The sequence below is a fragment of the Protopterus annectens genome, chromosome 7.part0 (genome assembly GCF_019279795.1).
Source record: "Protopterus annectens isolate FY-2018-M chromosome 7.part0, PAN1.0, whole genome shotgun sequence".
NCBI lineage: Eukaryota > Metazoa > Chordata > Ceratodontiformes > Protopteridae > Protopterus > Protopterus annectens.
Genome location: NC_056739.1, coordinates 1,021,076,743 through 1,021,099,165, shown reverse-complemented (window position 1 = coordinate 1,021,099,165; position 22,423 = coordinate 1,021,076,743).

Below are 22,423 nucleotides of genomic sequence, written 5' to 3'. Positions count from 1 at the left end.
AACTAGCATAAAATATCCTCATAGCAATGTAATCTCTTTAGAATTGTATAATTAATTCCATTCCGTTTTCATTCCATTCTTTTTCATTTTTTTTTTTTACCTTTTTCTCTTCTAATATATTCTTTATTTATATTTATATCCATCTGTATTGCCAAATGATCTGCCAATTCTTTTGCAACAGCTTCTCCTCCTGCTATAGTTATTCCTTCAGATATTACAAAATAATCAAAGATTTTTAGCATTCTTCTTCAATAGGTCCTTCATTTTCTACTCCATATTACCAATTTGCCACATTTTATAACTTCTCTCATTTTTCTTAAATCTTTTTCCATTCTTGTTTCTATTACTCCTTTAAATCACAATTGAAATCTCCTGTTATTATAACATCCATATTAAGTACTACATAATTTAACATCTATTGTAAGTTCTCCCCTTCTTTACAAATAATGTAAGCATATAAAGCTATAATTCTATATATCTTTCCTTGCCATCTTAAATCTAGTCTTCCTTCCCATTCTTACTAACATTACATCTAATATCTTCACAACTCTTCTACATAGTACTGCTATTCCTGAACACCCCCCATTTCCCAAATTCCATGTCATCTCTCCATCCTATATTTTCCTGTTTCTTCAATTTGTTAGAAATCGTATAACTTCCAAAACAATTGTATCTATATCACACTTATTACACCATTCTAAAATCCCTATCCTTATTATATTTTCATACATTTACTGAAATAATTCTTAAATTATTGCATTCTCTTTTCCTTAAAGGATATCATTTTCTTCTTATACTACTTTTTCAAATATACTGCATGTCATCCATTTCCTTTCTTCTTTTCTTTTAAATTTATGCCTTTGAATTTCTTTTGTCTTTGACTCTTCTCCCAAAATAATTCTTTTTTCCTTTTACCACTTTCTAACTTATATCTTCTTCATCAATAATTTAAGAATCTTTTACTATTCCCTCCTCCTCTTCTTTTCTTTTATAATCATTCTTTTATTTTTCTAGGTTTTCTTATGTTTCCATTTCCAAGTCTTTTCCATTTTGTTCATTATCCTCCCCTTATTCTCACTATTTGTTTCATTGTATTTTCCTTTACAATCTACCCATAAATGTCTTTTTTACATTTATAACATTCAAGTTCACATTTTTTTGCATCATGCCCTATTTCCCAGGTATATAACATTTATTTTTATCACAATTATTCATGAAATGCCCTTCTCTCCCACAAAGAAACATGTTCTTGGTTGCCCCCAATATTTTACCATACCCTTATTTCCTTCAACATTTATAAAGGAATATGTAAAATTTTATCCATTTCCATTTTTAAAATAATGGTTAAGGTGTTTACCTTACAGACCCAAGGTGCAGGGTTTGATTCTCACATGGGGTAATTGGCTAAGCTTAAAATGGCCCACAAGGACAATTACCCTAGTACTAATCTATGGACAGTTGGGTTTATCTTAATGGTTAAGATCTTTACCTCACAGACACAAGATACATGGTTTGATTCTGACCTCAGGTTATTAGCTATGACTAAAATAGCCCTTCATGGCAGATAGCCTAGTATTCACCTATGAATCTATGAAAAAAAAGTATACATTCATTTACTCGATGAAACAATCGCTGAACGTTAGATTTTCTGAACCAGAAGTCGATTTTCAAAGTGGTGAATGGTCGGAATGTTGTACAAAACACTGAATGCAACATTTCTGACCACTCTACCACCTAAACAAGCGTTACCATGGGTCAAAAAGGGGGGGGGGTATTGTGTGTTTTGCATATTTTCAGTTCGCAGTTATGAAAACCTGCTGCACTGCTTTCGCACATTTTCCGGTCGTCCATCCACTGGCCAGTCAAATGAATGTACACTGAAAAAAAAACATTGTAATCCCATCCCCAGTCCATAAACCCATATTATCATAAACTTCTGAAATGTCCATTACTACTTTACATGTATTTTTAAATGTTCTTTCAAAGTCTGTCTTTCCACCTCTGTGCAGTCTGTTTTTCCACCTCTTTGCAAAACTGTGTGTTTTCTTTTTTGTCTCTTAAAAAATTCCACATAATTGTTCTACGGATTGTCATTATGTCCCTTTTCATATTCACACAAAAAAAATTCCATACCCATAGCAGTCTCAAAAAATGTCACAAAATCTCTATTAAAATAAAGAATCTTAAAGGTTTAGGATTCCTGTGTGAGTTTACTAACTAGGACATTTTTGTATCTAGGTCTGGCCTAATTAATGTTCTAACGAATGGGATGTTTGACATTCTCTGCTTTTTCAACTTTGTACTTTGTGAGATCAGCGGACATTGTATTTTTCCAGTGGGTGTTTGATTGGGATTAGACAGCGAGGGATGGTGTATGCTTTTATGTAACTTGCTTGCCTCAATAATTACTGAATAACTGACTGTGCCTTATCCCTACTAGGTGGTTAGTGCACGCACCCCATCAGGATAGCCAGTAGCCAAACCCTCCAAATATTGTCCCCCACTTACTTCTTATCCACTCACTGCTACAACTGCCTTTTCCCCCCTCCACTCCACCCTTCTATATCCCTGTGAATACCCCTTCACACATTTCATTCTAATCCTCTCCTCTCAAACTTATTAACCATCTGTCTTCCTACACATCCTTCTCACTCAACTCATACTCTGTCTCCCACCATGCAAACAAAATCTGCCTATGCTCTAATACCCTTATTTCTAAGCCTAATCCTCTTCTGTGTACTCTACCTTACTAGTCTCCCACTGTTTCAGCACTCCCCTCCCTTGCATACAACTGCGATTTACATTAAAAAAGACTTTCCCTTTACAACCCAAGCCTCCCCCACCTCTACAAACATAATGAATCTTTTCCAGTTCAAAGGAAGCTCTTCCTTACCCCTAGTAAACCACTTCCCATGCCCACCAAACTCACCTCATTAGGTTCCAATATCTACACCTATGACCCATTAGAAAATAGATACCTATCCATACTCTACTCAAAATTTATCACCCCCCCTCCTCCGTTCTGAAGACATACACCCTAACCCAGGGCCTTCATACAACTCCACCTCTAAACACATTCACATAGCTCTCCCCTGCACCAGAAATCTCTTCTCCTTGCCACACTTAATGCCAGGAGCCTTTGTAATAAAATACCTTCCTTTTACGCCTGGATCTCTCATAACAAACCTGATATTGTCTCTATCACAGAAACCTGGCTAAAACCACACATAAAAGATACCAAAAGTATGCCCCCTAACTATAAACTTATAAGAAGTGACAGACCTCAAAAGAAAGGTGGAGGAGTAGCCTTACTCTTCTCCTTCTCCTTAACAGTAACACCCTGTACTAAGCCCATACCCTCATTTGACACCGCCGAGCTAACCCTCGCCCTTCTCAAAGTAAATAACAATAAAACTTTATGCATTGCCTCCCTGTACATTCCTCCTGGTAACAATATCCCTATACTGGAAGATATTCATGCCTGGTTCCCTTCCAACATAAATAGTGAGACTATAATCCTAGGCGATGTCAACATAAACTGGTCTCCATTGACTCATCTACCCCTTCTCAAAACATCAACCTATATCAATTCACACAGCTAATCAAAACCCCTACTAGACCAAATAAAGATTACATCACAGGTAGCATCCTTGACTGGATACTAGTCTCCCACCCAAACCAAGTTTCTGATAGTGGTACTCTCACAGACTCCCTTAGTGACCATCTCCCTGTTTACATATGCCATTCCCCCTCCACCATCCACATTACCACCCGCAACATGCAAAACTTCAACCCCCTAATTTTCTCTAATACCTTAAAACAGATAGACTGGAACCCTCTAAAGTCCCTCCCTTTAGATGCTGCAGTCTCACATTTTAATAGAATTTTCACTGATATACTTAACCACTTTGCCTCCAATAGAACCAAAAGACTCAGATCCAAAACAGCCCCCTGGCTAACTAAAGACACAAAACTACTTATGCATCACTGAGATAAAATCTGGAAATACTACCAAAAGTGTAAAACTCCCAACCAAATACAAGCAACTGCAAAATCAAGTAAAAAAACAAATAGCCACTGACCGCAAATCCTACTACCTTAAACTTCAAAATAATCATAAATCCAATCCCAGAAAATTTTGGAATAGTATTTCATCAATATTATCCCCAGGCAAAAAAGTGAATCCTTGCCCTGACCCAGACACACCAGACCTCCACCTAGCTACCCAATTTAACTCCTTTTTTCATTGACTCCATAGGCAAACTCACCTCTTCTTTCCCTAACAACATCCCCTCCAACTTAACTGATAAAAACTTAACATCCATGAACCCTAAGTCCTCCCCTTTTACTCTCAAATCCATTCCTACCCACACTATAAAAAAACTCCTACAAAAGTTAAAACCTTGCTCTAATGCCCCAGATGACATTCCATCCAAATTTCTCCAACTAGCTGCTGATGGCATAGCCCTTCTAATCAGCATCCTAATCAATCGCTCCATTCAGGAGTCCTATGTACGATACTTCTGGAAAAAAGCCTTCATCATCCCCCTCCATAAAAGAGGTACAAACTGTTCAATCTCCAACTTTCGCCCTATTGCTATCCTATCTCCTATCTCTAAGACACTCAAAAAATGTATTCACCTCCAACTATTACCCTATCTATTGGACAACCAACTCCTAACTCCTACCCAACATGGGTTTATACCAGGACCTAGCACCACCACTGCCCTTCTTTCCTTCCTTGAAATCATTAACTCTGCTCATGACTCTGGGAATATAGTTTCTATGCTCCTCCGTCGACTTATCTAAAGCTTTCAACACTGTCTCTCATGTGCTTCTACTTTCTAAACTCTCCCATCTTAATCTCTCCTCTTCGTCTATCAAATGGTTCTCCAGCTATCTCTCAGCCAAGGAACAAGCTGTAAAATGGAACTACTGCACTTCCTCTTTCCTTCACACCCCAATAGGTGTACCCCAAGGCTCTATTTTGGGTCCTTTACTATGATTTCCACCAAAAGATCCCCAATGCTAAACTAGTGCAATACGCAGATGACTCCACTATCATCTGCTCAGCCAAAACTCTTCCTTTACTAATAAACCTTATGCAAGAAGCCTTCTCCTCCACTGAGTCCTGGATGCTTGACAATCACCTAGCCCTAAATGCCTCCAAATCTAAAATAATGATCTTTACCCCTTCTAGACATGCTGCTGCTGACAAAACATCCTTCTCTATACTTAGCCTAAACAAAACAACTATTGAAATAGTTCCCCATACAAAACTTCTGAGCGTTCTTATCGATGACCAGCTAAAATTTGATATCCACCTACAAACCAATATTAAAAAGACTCATCAAAAACTTGGTATGCTTTATCAACACAGGCACTACCTTTCTTTATCTTCTAGACAACTCCTATCTACCACCTACCTCCTACCCTCCCTTTTGTATGGAGCTCCGCTACTCTCTAACCTCCAATCATCCCTAAAATCTAAACTTTCCTCATGTTATAACAAAATTTCAAAGTATGCCACAGGATCCAAATCCTCTACTCACCATTGCAACTCCCTACATGCTCTAAATTGGTTGGACCTCCCAAGCTACCTAAATTTCATTCAACTAACTACAGTACACAAGCTAATTTTTAAACCTTCTAACTGTCCATCACTCTCCTCTTCCCTAAAACTTCACCAGTCACATAGAACACTTAGATCCACAAATCAGAACCTCTTAGAACTTTACAAGCCTTTACACGCACCAGGGCAACCTCTACTATCATTCTCCCTTGCCAGATTATGGAACTCTCTTCCCCCTTACATTAGAACTACCCCTAACCTACCATCCTTTAAAACCCTACTCCACTCTCACCTCTACTCCCTCTGGAAGTGCTCCTGTACCCATCCTGCCTGATTCCTGATACCTATCCCTTTTCTAATCTACTCTAATCTCTGCCACTGCTTTAGTTCATCTCTCTAAAATTCCTTTGCCTAAATACATGCAGTGTATTAAATGAACATAAAATTATTGTTTTTGATAATATCTTATAAGTGATTGACTCAGCTCATATATTTCAAGATATGTAAAATCTTGCCTTGCTGTGTATTGAATGCTAAACTGTTGTTCTCATATGCTGTACTAATACATTGTATATTGTCTTTCTGTCTGGAGCTTTTCTCCTCGGGCCTCCATTGAAAACAGGCTACCTTGGCCCAATGGACTATCCTGGTTAACAAACTGAAATAAATAAATAAGACTCTTAACTCTTGTATTTTCATACCTAAAGAGTGTTCCATACCTCATATCTGTCCATCTCCTTATTTTATTTACTTTTTATTCTCACCAAAAATGTTCTTTTCAAACTATTCTCCTTTTCTTTCTGCTCTCCATAACTACTTACGACCACTTCAACATGTTTTTCTTTTTTGACTACAGACCCTTTTCAAAATAGTCTCCAAATCCTTTTCCTTTATTTCCTCCATTATTTCAACCCAAGAAATGTAATTTTCTGGTTCACTCTGGTTTATCAATACATCATCCCACAACACTCCTGACTGAAGAGTTGTAACAATATATTCCTACCTCACCATCTCCTCTGACTCAGCAAATAATTATTTTTGCAAAACCACTTTAGAATCCTCAATAACTCTAAACACTTCTTCTTTTGAGCTGGTGTTTGCCTCCACTCCATCCATTCCTTTATCCTTGTCCAGCTCCATCCTCCCAGCCACCACTGTGCTAGGAATGGGACATGTGATATGAACCACAAGTAGGGGAAGTTCCCCAGTGTCCTGTCCAAATTTACTCTAGTCAGTATGAATACCACTGTGGGTCTCCACTTGAAAAGAGGCCATTGTTCTATCGGAACTAATGCATCCAATAAAAATTATAAATAAATAAATAATAGATGTCATTTTATCTTATTTATTTCATTATATATATTTGTACTCTGCCTATTTTAATGCATCATTAAATTATGGTTATTATATCTCATTGCATCTACCTCTGTAAACTGATCAAGGAGGTTTTTTCTCAGAATCCACATCTAGCCTCCTTTATGTGAGTCAAGCTAGGCATAATGAAATCATTTTAACTTCATGTAAATACAATTACAATAGTGTGAGTCACAAACATCTTGCACAGCTACCGAAACCTATTTTAATTTTCATTTTTTTTTTTGCTCATGTTGCTGTAATTTAGATTATCAGAGCATCTCTTGCCTCTATTAACAGCAGTTGTAAAAATTTAACATAAACTAGCTGAAATGCATGTTTTAACACTTAGAAATTTTAGTCCAAGTATTGATAGATCCTCTCCCATAGTCTACTATTTCAAAGAACCTTTAACAAATGTTTAAATTACTTTGCTATTCACCGTTGTCTGCAATGGAAGTGTTTTTATATTGAATGTTGGCAAAATGTGCTGTATTGTTTTATAGGTTGGTACTAGGCTATCGGCCCTAGGGCCTATACAAGCCTAGCCATAACAATTCCCTGGATATTTCTTCCCACAATATTTACTTTCCTGGACGCCTATCCAGCAGGGCGACTGACATGATCCCCGGGTGAATTTCCTATTTCCCATCCAATCTTCAAGGTTCCTTTTGAAGAGGGCCAAGGAGGCACTCTGCTTGACATGTATGGGCAGTCTATTCCAAAGTATGGGGAGTCTCTGGGTCAGGAACCTATCTCTCCAGCATGCTTTTTTCATTGTGATGACAAGGTTTAGATCCCTGGAGCGTGTGCTTCTAAGGGATTGGGATTTCTTTAACTGGAGCATGTCCAACAGCTCAGGGTTTGACATAGCCTTGTATGTTAAGCAGAGATCTCTTCTGAGTAGATGATATGCCACAGAGTATAGCTGGAGTTTTTTTAGACGGTCAGCATAGGGCATCTGCTTTAGGCCTGTGATTATTTTAGTCAGGTATTTCTGCGGCCTTTCCAGCTGTTGCAGATGTCTTGTGAGGTACATACCAAATAAGGCGTTGTACTCTATAATGTGTCTAATGAGGGATGAGTACAGTGGGACAATGACCTCCTTTTTTTCTGCATGAAAAGCCCTTAGTGATGAGGTGTATCACATAGAAGGATTTCCTGACTGTTGTGGTGATGTGGTTATCGAAGGTGAGACCACTGTCCACCTGTGTCCCTAAGTATCTTATCACACTTTCGGTGTTTAGTGTACTGCCACCTATGTGGTAATTCATGGGTACATGGTTTTTCCCAAAGGGAATAGCTATACATTTCTTGGCATTAAGCTTTAGCCCATGGTTCTGGCAATAAGCATCTGTTTCTGTAATGCCCCTTTTGTAGAATATCCACATCATTTGGGGATTCAATAATGGCTCCCAGTTTGCAGTCATCTGCAAACTTTGTTAGCCTGAGTACCTTAGTGTTGGCCTGTACTTCAGAGACGTAGATGCCAAACAAGAGCGGTCCCAGGACTGAACCCTGAGGTACTCCACTTGTCAATTGTCTGGAGCTGGATTTGGAGTTGGCTACTTTTTCAGTCTGTTCTGTCAGTAAGAAAGTTGGCAACCCATCGAGTGATGTAGGGATTTATGCCCAGCTTAGTAAGTTTATCTATGATTCCAGAGTGGGGGATGGTGTCGAAGGCCTTGGCGAGGTCCAGATAGGCTGTGTGGACCAACTTACCCTCGTCCAGAGCTCTGGAGACAGATTCAAAAAAGTCAGTCAGGTTCAGGAGACAAGATCGGCCCTTCACAAACCCAAACTGGGTGGAATCCAGTGTTTGAAGGTTGCCAATGTCTTTGTTATAAGTTCCATAATAATCCATTCTATGCCCTTGCAGATCAGGCTCATCAGACTGATGGGACGGTAGGTCCCGGGATCCAAGGTGGATCCCCCCTTGTGGAGTGGGATAACTGTAGCTGTGCGCCACTCAGTGGGCATGAAGCCTGAGGTGAGGCTATGATTAAACATGACACTTAGGTGAGGTGCCAGTTAATTTTGTAGTTCATGTAGTACACAGCCCAGCATGTCATCTGGTCCCATGGATGCTGTATTCTTAGCTTTGGAGAGTGCGGTTTCTACCTGTGTGGCCATGATTACCAGAATTTGTCAATCTTTTGGTATTCAGATGGGCCTTTTAGGGGGTGAGAGGGGGTGAAGTTGGCACTAAATTGATCTGCCAAGATATTGGCAATAACCTTGGGATCAGTATATTTAATGCCATTCTGTTGTAGTTCAGAGCAGATCTGAGCCTTGTCATTTAGATTCTTGACATAACTATAAAATGCCTTGTGGTTGTCTTTGGAGTTTTTGGCAATTTTATTTTTGTAACTAGCTTTGGAGGATTTTATGAGGGATCTCAGCTTCTTACTGAGGCTGGTAAGGGAATTTTTTGCATCCTGGGATTTTCCCCTTTTCTGCAACAGTTTCTTCCTTTTGTTGTATAGTTTGTTTATGGCAAGGGACTACCAGATTGGCTTCCTTTTTTTGGAGGAGAGCATCTTGGTTCTATTTGGGATTGCACGATTCATGCACAAATGGATGTGCTTGTACAGTGCCTTAGTGTAGGATTCAGCAGTCGAACTTTCAGCTCGCGTCTGCATGGGTGTCATGACGTTTGTCACTTCTGACTTGAGTAGCATGAAGTTGGCTTTGGAGAAGTTTTTTATGGAGGTTCCCTTACTGGGGGGTGGGGCTGGGACGTGGATGTCAAGGGTGATTAGCTTATGGTCAGACCTGACCAATGAGGGGGTGATCACTGGTGTGGAGCATCTATCTCCCATGTTGGTAATGACCAGGTCTAGGATATTGGACCCTTAGTGGGACAATGAATTAGTTGATCCAGGGCATTGGAATTTATGAATTCCAGGAACCGCTGGGAAAAGGTGTTGGTACCCGAGTAGTTTTCCCAGTTAATGGCAGGGTAGTTGAAATCACCCAGTATTAGGGTGTTTGGTTGTATCTTAATATTTCTGCCATTGGGCAGAGGCTGGGCTATGGAACACCTATCCATTTTTGTTGAAAAGAACTTAAATCACATATTAGAAGAGTGTGAGACTGTTCTAAGGGACACTAAAACTTTTTTAGAGCTATTACAAATGAAATGGAAACCTGACTATTCTGAATGTTATTTTGTAACTATGGACATTGTATCCCTGTTCACGGTTATACCGAATCAATGGGGTATTGATAGTATTAGTGAACTATTGCATAGCAAGCGGGTTCAGGGTGATAAAATACACTTGATTTGTAGCCTATTGGACATTATTCTTAGTAACAATGTTTTTATGTTCAATGATGAATACTACATTCAAAAGGTTGGCGTGGCGATGGGAACAGCCTGTGCCAACAGCTACACCAGCCTTTCATTGGTGCAATGGGAAACAGAGTTTATACTCTCTAATATGACCTATGCCAACTCTGTCTTGTGGTATACTAGATTTGTGGATGATTTTTTTTATTATGGCAAGGAACTGAGACAAGATTAAGAGAGTTTATCCACTATCTCAATATGACCACTGATTTTCTGAGATTCACATACAATTATCGTTTACAACAGGTGGAATTTTTAGATGTGACTGTTAGTAAGCATTCGTTCAATACTGTTAAAACTGGTTTGTATAGGAAACCAGTTAGAAAGAATAACCTATTGCACAATACAAGTATGCTCCCGAACCACTGCAAACATAATATAATAAAAGGACAGGTGGTCAGGTTGATGAGATTATATAATGATGATGCAGAGCTGAATTCAGCTCTAGAGACCCTTAAACTGGATTTTATAGAAAGGGGTTATAAAAGTAAAGATATAGACAGGCATATTAAAGAGGCATGGAAAGATAGACATGGTAGGTGTAAACCATACTTTACCAAAAATGCAACAGTATGTGACCCACATGTAGATAGTGTTGTTGAGAGCAGTGAGATGCTATGACAGATCACTAATGAGAGTAGTAATGATTTAAGAATAATTTTGACATATGCTAGTAATATAAATATGATCTGCGATGTCATTAATAAGAACTGGAATATACTCTGCACTTTGGATGGGTTGAAGGAGATAGTAGGAGACAAGCCTAAGTTTAGCTTTCGAAATAATAAGACCCTAAAGAACCATCTTTGTTATAAATCTAGCTTAAATAGGACTACTCTTAGATCAGATAGAGTAGGTACATATACATGCAGGAGTTGTACTACCTGTGCATATATAGACACAGGTACTAACTTTGTACACCCTAAGCTAGGCTTCAGAATAGAGCCCTCTCATTATGCTGACTGTAAAACAGTCACTGTAATATATTTGAGTTATTGTGTCAAATGTTTTTCATATTATATTGGCATGACTAATCGACAGTTCAAAGACAGGATACTTGAACACATGAGGGATATAAGAAATAAAAAGGGAAGTAGTGCCTTGGCTATGCACATCAAGAATGCAGGTAGTGAGCATGTTTAAGTTTCTGGTCTTGGAAATACTTATAGTCAGAAAAAGGGGAAGAGATATGAGGAATATTACTGAGGCTGCTGAACAAAAATGGATTATATTACTGCACGCTGATAAAGCGCCTGGTTTGAATAGTATGGTCTCCATTAAACCTTTCCTGAAAATGAGACAGTTGAGACACTAGTTTTTAGTTTATGTATGCTGTGATGTTTAAAAATGTTAAGTATGGCTTTAAATAATTTAATTGTTTTTAATTGAAGTAATTAATGTTAATTGGAATACTATTTAATGTGGTTGTTTTAAGTAATTTTTATCTAAGTCTGATGAAGAGGTGAACCCTTGAAAACGCTTATTTACAATAAATTGGATATTCTGCTGTCTTGCATCCAGTGCGACGTTGTTTTTTCTTATTTGCTTCTTTTTGCTCTGGTTGTTTTATTGCCTGAGGCTATATTTTTTGTTAATATTTAAGAATGTTGCAGGCAGTGACTAGCTGGTGATAATTAAGTAGTTGTGGTAGTTCTAGCCATTGTAGGTCACTTAGAGTTAGACAGTGATGTGTTCTGAAGGTGCAGTTTTTAGCAGACTTGGCGATCTTATTGTAACATGACTCTAGTTTGTCAAAGTCTATTTTTCTAATGTGGGTAAAACTTGGTGCTGCATACATTAGTGTGGATAATAAGGTGAGTCTGGGCTAGGGTGATTCTTGCTTGATCTGAGAGGAAGTTTTTGTGCCTATATAGTGTACCCATTTTTGTGAACCTTTTTGATGGTTTGGGAGATGTGGACATCAAAGTAAAGGTTACTGTCAATTTCAATGCCAAGGAGTTTGGTATGGATAGAAGGAGAAATGGTAGTGCCATTTTTAGAGGTGATTGTAAAGGAAAGGGGAGTGATCTTTGATTTATTGGGAGTAAATAGTAGTAATTTGGTCTTGTTGGGGTTTAGGATGAGTTGGATATCAGAGATCCATTTTCCTACTGAGTTAAAGGTTTCCTGGGTGAGTTGCTGTAGAATGGAAGGAGATGGTGCTGTGCAGATCAAAACTGAATCATCTGCATATTGAATCAGTGTGGCATGTTGGGTTGAGCTATGTAGATTATTGGTGAAGACAGAAAAGAGAAGTGGTCCTAGTATTGAGCCTTGTGGCACTCCTATGGTGGTTGGAAGTTGAGGGGATAGTACACCTTGCCATTGGACAGATTGTTGCCTGTCAGATTGGTAGCTTCTGAACCAGGCTATAATAGATGGGGCAAAGGATAGCGAGGCTAGGGAATCTAGTAGAATGGTGTGTGAGATCGTGTCAAATGATTTGGACAGATTCAAGAAAATGGCAGGTGTAAAGTTATTATTGTTCCTGTGCTGGTTAACTAGATTAGTAAAAGAGAGAAGAGCAGTGGTTGTGCTGTGGGTGGAAGCCATGTTGTGTGGTGGAAAGGAGTTTATGTGTGTTCAGAAATGTCATGATTTGAGAGTGTATACACTTCTCTAGTAGTTTAGACGGGGGGATAGAATGGCGATGGGTCAGTAATTTGAGAAGTCATAAGAGTTACCACCTTAATGAAGATAAATAATATATGAAACTTTCCAGAGTTGTGGGATATGGGACTTCTATATGGAGTGGTTGATGAAGATGGAAACAGGATAAGATATAGATTCACTGGCCATTTTTAGGAAGCTAGCAGGTAAGTTATCGACAGCAAGGGTGGTGGGTTTTAGTTTTAGAAGGAGTTGTTTAATTGTAGAGGTGGGGACTAGTGATAGAGCAAAGAGGGGAATGTTTTCTAGTTCATTGTCTGGGGTGTGGGAGAGGCTATTTTTGGATACTTGGCTGGATAATGCTAGAATAGATTGCGTGAAGTGGTGATTAAATTGAGTGGCTATGTCCATAGTGTTATTGGTGGAGTTAGGAGGTGGAGTAGTAGTTTTGCCTGGTTTTAGTAAGGAACTGATTGCCAAAATTTTTGTGGGACTTTTTTGAATATTTGCTTTGGGCACCTAGGAAGTAGTTTTTTTTATCAAGTTTGGTTTGTTCCTTGGCCTGATTTCTAAGCTGTTGGTAGTTTTATTTGGAACAGGTGGTGTTTTCCCTCTTCCAGATTTTCCTGGCTTTATCTCTGGATTACAATAGGGCTCTAGTGTTTCTACTTAGCTATGGTGCATAGTTAATTTTTACTCTAATTTTCCTAGGAGGGGCGAGTCTGTTAAGGATATTGGTAAAAGTAGTATTAAAGAGGTCAACTGCTTATTCTAATCCAAGGGTTTTTAGTGGTTCCCAGTTACAATGGCTTAGTACAGTATTAAGATCATAAAGGTTTAGGTTTCAGTCATCTCGTATTAGTCTATGACTATGGGCTTGAGTAGATTAGTGCATTTGCGTAGAAGGAATGTGGGGATGTGGTCAGTGAGACCATCTGGTAGGCAGCATGTCTGGTAGTTTTATTTGGGGTAATAGACCAGTACCCAATTCAGAATGGATTGTTTTTGTGATTTTTTTAATCTGTTCTAGTGGGTTCTTGAATGAGTTGGGAGAATCCATAGAGATTAATGTGGTTAATGGGGTTATTGGAGTTATAGGCTAACCAGTCAGTATTTAGGTAATCTAATAGGATCGTTTCTTGTGGTAAATTATCTCTTGTCCACTGTAAGATTTCCTCTATTATGGGAGAGTTGTTTCCTGGAGGTATGTAGCAGCAGACAATGCTGATTTTTTCTTCTTTTGTTAAAGCATAGGACTGAAGTAAGCATTTTGGCATTATTAAATTTAGGTAGAGGAGTTTTAAGGGGTTGGAGGTTGAGTGTATTTTTAAAGAGAATGGCTACCCCACCTCCTTTTCTACATACTCTATCTTGTCTTAGGATATTATAGCCTGGGGGGAGGAATTCTTCATTTTGGATGCTAAGTTTTAGCCATGTCTCTGATGGTCAGTATGTCAGGAGCATAATGGGTTATAAATGCATGCAGATCAGGTATCTTGTTAGCAACATTTCCTGTGCTGATATTAAGAATTAATAGGTAAGATATCTGTTTGGTTTTGAGTGGACCTCGATTTGGGTGTATGTCACCAGAGATAAGTAGTCTCTTTATGGTTGATAGTAGATGTTTGGTTATGTGTGTTATTTCTATGCTGGATCTATGTGAGGTTTTTTTAGTGTTGGATTTTGTTATGTAAATATTATGTATATATATTGTAGTATTAACATTAAGAATAATAGGGCTGCTAGAGAAGTTTATGTGTGTTTTTGTGAGTATGGAAGTATGTGTTATATGGAATGTGTTGTTGTATAGAGGTAGATTAGTTTGTATGGATGTCATGTAGGCCAGTGTTGTGAGGGCTAGTGAGAAAGATGCTAGTAGGATTTTCATGCTCTATGGTAGTGATGCTTGGGTGATGACTTTAAGGTGACTGAGGTGATGATTTTACTACATTTCTGCAGTACACCCCCCCACACACACACACACGTAAATTACATATACCAACTCTGAGTATCGCACTGCAGTGGGAAAATGTTAATTTCTTAAGTCCACTGTATCAAGCCCCCCCACTGCAGAAACGTAGTAAAAAGTGTGTTTGGTAGTTTGGTGTCATTATATGTGGAGGGGATGTTATTTTCATGTGATTTGTAGTGTTTGATGTTCTGATGCACATTTTCGATGTTATAGGTTTTAGATGTTTTGAGTTTTAGATGTTCTGGTCTCGATGTTATGAAATTAGATGTTATGGGTTTTAGATGTTTTAAAGGGGACCCATATATACAGATTATTATTTTAATAAACATGTCTTACATTTGTATTTTATATATATATATATATATATATATATATATATATATATATATATATATACACACACACACACACACACATATATGTGTGTGTGTGTGTGTGTGTGTGTGTGTGTGTGTGTATGTGTGTGTGTGTGTGTGTGTGTGTATATATATATATATATATATATATATATATGGTTTCCTATGAAACCATCAAATTTACACTACATCGAAAATGAGAAGATCGGGACTTCTATGTTGAAATTGCAAACCATCGAAAACGGAAATCGTCGACTTCCAAAGCATCGAAATGAAATGTCACAGCACTGGTGTATGTTTAACGCGACCCGGTAAGTGTGCGACAGTGACGGAGGTAGGAGTGGTCAGGTAAGTGAGTTAGGGTTAGGGTGCAGGTAGGTGAAGTGTGCGTTAGTGTCGGAGCTTGGGCTAGGGGTGGGTAAGTGAGTTAGGGTTAGGGTGCAGGTAGGTGAAGTGTGCGTTAGTGTCGGAGCTTGGGCTAGGGGTGGGTAAGTGAGTTAGGGTTAGGGTGCAGGTAGGTGAAGTGTGCGTTAGTGTCGGAGCTTGGGCTAGGGGTGGGTAAGTGAGTTAGGGTTAGGGTGCAGGTAGGAGAAGTGTGCGATAGTGTCGGACCTTAGGGTTAGGGTTTGGGTCAGGGCTAGTGTGTATGCTATGTAGTGTAGTGTGTTGTTTACGTTCCGTGTGTCGGTGTTATGGTGTTCGGTGTTTTAAATGTCGACGATTTCTGTTTTCGCTGTTATGTACTTTCGATGGTCTAGTCTCGATGTAGTCATTCTCGATGTAGTGTAAATTCGATGGTTTCATAGGGAACCATATATATATATATATATATATATATATATATATATAGGGGTGCAGCTAGGCACACTCAGTGTACTCAAATGAGTAAATTTTATTCTAAGCATCTCTTGGAAACCTTAACACTTAAAAATCATAGAATGTTTAGAACTATACAAATGAATATTATATACCCAGGTATACAAAGAATGCTTGTGTGAAAGGAATACACCTTTAAAAACAGCTTTTTATGGTAATAAATAGTAACAGGAGAATATAATGTGTCACTTTCATATATGTCTTTGGGTAGCATTTTGAAGATTGAGTACATTTTTAAAATGCTACGTGGGTGGTGGGGACAACTTCATTAGATCTGAGTACAAAATGTCAATTTCTGTCTACACCCCTGAATACACACACACACACACACACACACACACACATATATATATATACATATAAACATGTTCATAATTTTCTCTGCATTTTATAATAGCATTATAAGTAATACTTTTGGGTGCACATATCTTTCTCAGAAAATATTTCTAGTTAGAATTTTTGTATCTTTACTATGCCTGCATGTAATAGTGATGACAATGCTGGTCAACTCCTGCCAGAGATCTCTTTTTATTCCATATGGTATGCTGTGTGCATGCCTTGAGCTTTTCCAGATATGACCATTGAGAAGGCAGAGCATTATCTTGGTCTCTTTATCAGACCAACTAAGAGCATTGCCTCATGCTTTCACAGGTGGTGCCCTCATTCAAAGTACAGGAACAACAATGAGAAACGTTGGTCAGGGATTTATTTATCAGGGTTAGAACCACTCCCTGTGGGGAGTGACATCACTTTAACAAAATCCTGTTTACTAGCAGGGACATTTCTGCAGTTACTGGTATTACTGACAAGTTTGGTTTAACCAAAATTGCTTTGTCACATACCTAAAGGAAAGCAGTTACCTTTTCCTTCTATGCTTGATTAAAATGGAACTATATGATTAATAATTGTTATTGCTAATGCCCATTGGTAAATGTTATTTTTGTAACATAACACATGCATGTCTCTTGCAACACAACAACATTTTTCTTTTCAGTTTTATTTTTTTTTGGGGGGGGTTAAAATAAATGTCACCATATGTGTTAATTTTAAGTGTTAGGATTTGTTTGAGGTGCTAGGGTGACACACAATGTTGGATGGGCAGGGGATTACAATTCAGATTGGTGCAAACGTGACATTCAGCTGACTCCATTTTTTTTAATTGCATACTGAGATTGGTTACTCTAAGGCCATTCACACATTCCTGCAGCAAGACTGGGACAGCTATGGAGTGCTGTCGACTGCAGAGCTGTCTACAGTGTATCCGTATCAGTCTGATGTGCGTTCATGTTACTTTGGCCATGTGTTCATTATTATCAAAAAAAACAAAATTCTTTGATACATCCCAAAACACATTTGTGTACAACTATGATACACAGAGATTAATATAAATTAGCCTAATATGCATATAACACATGTAAATGGCATTGAATGTTTGCCAATAAGTTGAGCAGTGCCATATTAATTCACCAACAGCCAAGATAGGTGACAAATCCATTACGATACTGCAGACTTATTACTGTAAGGCAATATTTAAAAAAATTATAATTTAATAAGAAACACTTGCAAATATTATTTCATTATTGAATTAAGGGTCATATTTAATGAATTTACCTATATGATGTGCATGTTTTGATAGCACTTGCTAGATTTGTATAATCTGGAAGTTGAATTTCATGACAGCAGCAGTGGAAATGATTACTGCTGACAGAAAATTATCATTATTGTGCATACAAGGGTATAAATTCAGTAAACTACTACTGAAGTTCTGCAGTGCTAAGGATACAAACAAGCATGTGTGATGAATTGGAGATTTTTTGGAGTGACAGTGATGAATAAAAACTGGCAGTATTATGAATACATGACAATGGCAGATGGTAGTGCGAGGAAGTTTTTTGTTGAAAAAGTGATTGCATTCATTACCTGAATGAACTGTAAGTAATATATACCACAATTTTCTGTGGCTATACTGAAATTTCTCTATGTATGTATATGGTTTGTGTTTCCTGTAGCAGGAAGGCTTGGCCAGTGTTTTGCACTTTAAAAGCTGATTACATCAAAACCGTATTGTCATACTTTCAGACTGTAGCCGTTTTTTTCAACATGCAGTAATGATGGAAAATAAGGGATCAAAACAGAGAAAGGATAACTTCAGCCATGAGGAAAAACATGTCCTCATGGCAGCACTTAGGGCATGTGAGAAACTTCTTTTTGGTAAAGGGGGCCCAGACAAGCCAAGAGGAACAAGGCCTGGAATAAAATAGCTGTTGAAATTGATGCATTGGGTGGCAGAAATCGAGCACTGTCAAAGTGCAAGGAAAGGGAAAACAATAGGGTAGCACATCCTAGAAGTAAGGCAAGGCAAAATGCAATTTCCCATACCACTATGGGGAGGGATCTTCCAAATCTTATTCAATTAACACCAGATGAAGAATGCCTTCTATTCAGCTGTGGGGATGACTATGACACAGAAGGTGGTGGAACAGGAATAATTAGTGCTGGTGTGGACATTGCTCTATCTTGCCAATGTCTGCAGCAGCAACATTCATCTGCTCATGAAGGTTAGCTTAAAATCAATAATATACATTGATACAGAGATAACTGAATGATGACAAGGGATGATGTAATTAAACACATCAGTAATTATTTGGTGAACCTTGTATATCAGCAAAGAATGGAAATGATGGTAGTGTGCATAGTAAGTGTTCCACTCACCCCTTGTAAGCATACATTACTGTGTGCTATTCTGTTATTATTAATGTTTTCAAATACATTTCTTACAGGATCAACACCAGAAAGAAAAAGTTCAACAATAGTGATAAGTTTGGATGATATCAGCAGCAGAATGGATGGTGCTGCTGCTGATGATGATGTTAACATAGTTATATTTATGAGGCAGCCTGTGGAAAGTGACACCAGTCCCCAAGTTTATTGGCAAGATCTCTCACCCCACAACATGTTAGTAATGCTGCAGAGACACAAAGTCAAACACAACCTGACATGCCACTCACATTTGTACAGGAGGAACACATCTACACCAGTATCTCCAAACCCAGAGGAACACTTTGAGGATGATGGCAGACATTCAAAGGTAACAGGATCCATGGTGACACCTTTACAAATGGGATCCAGGCACAATAATTTCTTATAGCTACCTTAGGAAACAAATAAAGCATTGGTTGCCCAACAGGAAATGTGCTGTGACACTATTAGGTCTCAGAGCACTACCACAGAGAGTCAGCAGGAAATGGTCAGAGTCCTCTAGGGTATGTGTGATGATTTCCAGCCATACCTGGTAATGGCAGAGAGTATGGATAATGCCATGATCACACAGATGTATAGCGTGGTGTCACACCAGGTGTCATTGGCAGCTTCCATTCCTACACTAGTTAGGATATACCAGAGTCAAGCTGGAGTCAGTCTTGCAAGGGGCAGAGCACAAGGTACTTTCTGTACATGTGGCGGAAAATAACGTGATAATACCATTGTTTCTCAGGACAGCTATGTCAGTAGTCAAAATGAACAAGCACAACAAATTTCACACAGGCCATGTCAGTGTTCCTCTTCAACTAGCAGGCCATCACATTCACGGTCACAATCATGGTCATGCAGCACTGTCAGGTCAGTGACAAGAGGATCATCTGCAACAAGTAGGTCAAAACATGAGATCAACTCACCTTATAGTTCTCATAGAAGCCCCTCTTCAAAATCACTAGTGCCATCACCTAACCTATCTGTAGGAGATATGTATGACTCATTTTAATCTTAAACTACTGTGAAACAGCTTCAAAGACACAGCTGTCTGTTTAACTGGAATAGGGGTTGGGGGACAAGTTTACAAATATATGCATTTCATCCCTGTAAAACTAGTATGTACACCATCAGTGAAAGGTAGACAGAAAACAATGCTACATGGATTATGTAAAGGGTTAAATGTGCATATGATTTAGAAGCTGGTGTACATGACTGCAGATGTGCCCTAAAGCTATGGAAATGTACTGAAAAATAAATTTAGTTTCTTGAGCCTGAGGCAGCATTTCTTCTTAGACACATAACAAAAAGGAAACTTATTCCTTATTAGCTTAAAACATATATAACAAGTATAAAATTTATTATTTTCTATATTTGGCATTTTCCTATTGAATATGTGGTAGTAGCCAGATGGATGAAATGCACTACCTAGTCATTTTCCATTAGATGTCAACAGTGGTGTTACAGATAAAGTTTATTACTTTGATAAGAGTTTTCTATAAACTAACCATGAATTCCTTTGTTCAGAGAGACATAACTTCCTTAATACTGTCTCCTGTATATGTGTGTTTTGTAATAAAGAACTGTACAGCTACCATTCCTATAGGTGGCAGTTACCTACAACATAAAAGTAATAATGCATACATTTTTTCAGAAGAAATATATCATAAGCAAGTGACACTTTAAAATGAGTATCCTGCCATGTAAACTTACACTGATGCTCCTTCACCCTCCCCACTGCACAAATGATGATAGATTTAAGTTTCCAAAGTCAGAAATTGTGTATGACAGCATAAAATTAAATTACAAAATAATATAAGAGATGTCATAATATAAAAAGCAGTATAATTCATTTTCCTTAAATTTGCAAAGCATTAAGTTGACAATATACATTACTTTTTGAATAACTAAGTAATCATCAAAGCAGACAAAAAAAATTTGAAATATTTTTTTATATGAAGCCTTATGACATCACTGAACAGGAGTCAGTGAGCACTCAGGCATGATTTTAACTAACAATAGTATGAGTAACCATTCTAAAAAAAAAAAATTAAAAAAAATATTTTAAGATGAGAAGGAATGTCAGATGAACAGTGACAGCAGACCACACACCACAAAGTATAGCCCACAGATATCACTGCATGCATCAGTTATACTCTGTGTTTTTACAATAAAGAAACACTAACCTGAAAAACATAGTCCATAGCTGTGGACTAGATGTTGCCTCTTTACCTGCACAGCCGCATGTCGTGCATGAGCATGTTGCATGATGTCCCTTACCACTGCTGCCAGCAGGTAATCATTACTTATATTTAGAGTGGAACTGGAAGTTACAGTGACATCATGGGTCACTTTACCACCAGACTAGTACATAATCATGTTATGCAAATTGCAACATGCAATAAACATCCTCCATGCAGTAGCTGGGTCATACTGAAGGGCACCCCCAGACTCATCCAGGCACCTGAAACAGGTTTTCAGGAGGTCAAAGACCATCTCATTGACAATACAGGTTTAGGACAGGGTCCTATTATATGTCTCCTCTGCAGCTCCATTTGGATTTACCACTGGCATCATGAGCCATGGCTGCAGTGAATATTCAGCATTTTACCTAAAAAGAAAGAGAGAGAGCAGAGTGAGAAAGAGAGAGAGAGAGAGAGAGAGATAGAAGGGGGGAGACAGATATACTGATCCACACATGCCAAGAGTACATCCAGAAGTTGCTGCAGTATCCTTGAGGCAGAAAGCAGTGAAATTCCCAATGTGTCCCCAGTCTGTCTCTGGAAGGTCCCTGTAGCAAGTATAGTGATGGCTATACCTACCTTGGTGTCCACAGGCATGGAAAATGTATGCATTCCTCCAGTATCCCTATGGGGGTCAAACATACCCACTAAGACCCTTATAATGTTTCTGTCCACTCTGAACCTATCAGGGATTTCCTGATTATCAAAATTATAATGAGTTATTCTTTGTTTATATTTTCATCTACAAGGTGGTGAGTGCCACTGGTGCAAGCAGTTTTGGCACAGCCAAGATAAGCAACTCAGACCTGGAAATAGCAAAGCTAGCAACACGTGAAAGCGTTTTCACCATCTGCAACTCTGATAGATTTGGCAAGGCTTTTCTTTATATAATGTATGTGTGATCAATGCAATGCAGAAAATCTGTAAATTCTGACTATGAAAGGAATCATAAATGGTGTAAAGCATACTTGATTAGCATAAGATTATATACATCATTTGCACATTTGCATATGTACATTCAAGGTCATTGCACATTTGCATAAATGGCTTCTATGAACTGCAGTTCACCTGAGCTACTGCACAAACATCATAGATGGCCTTAATGCATTCCTGTAATTCACTGCATTTCTATGGCACTAATATTTTCTGTTTCAGCAAACCATGTAATTACTACTACTGCAACATCTCCTGAACCTCTATACATGCAGAGCTGCCAGTTGCCTTAACAAGGTCTCAGTTACTTTTTCTAGAACTTTTCAAGGTAGACCATTAAGTCTGTGGTCTTTTTACCACTGAAGTCTATGCAGTTTCTTTCCAAAGACTTCTTCAAAAAGGATCTTG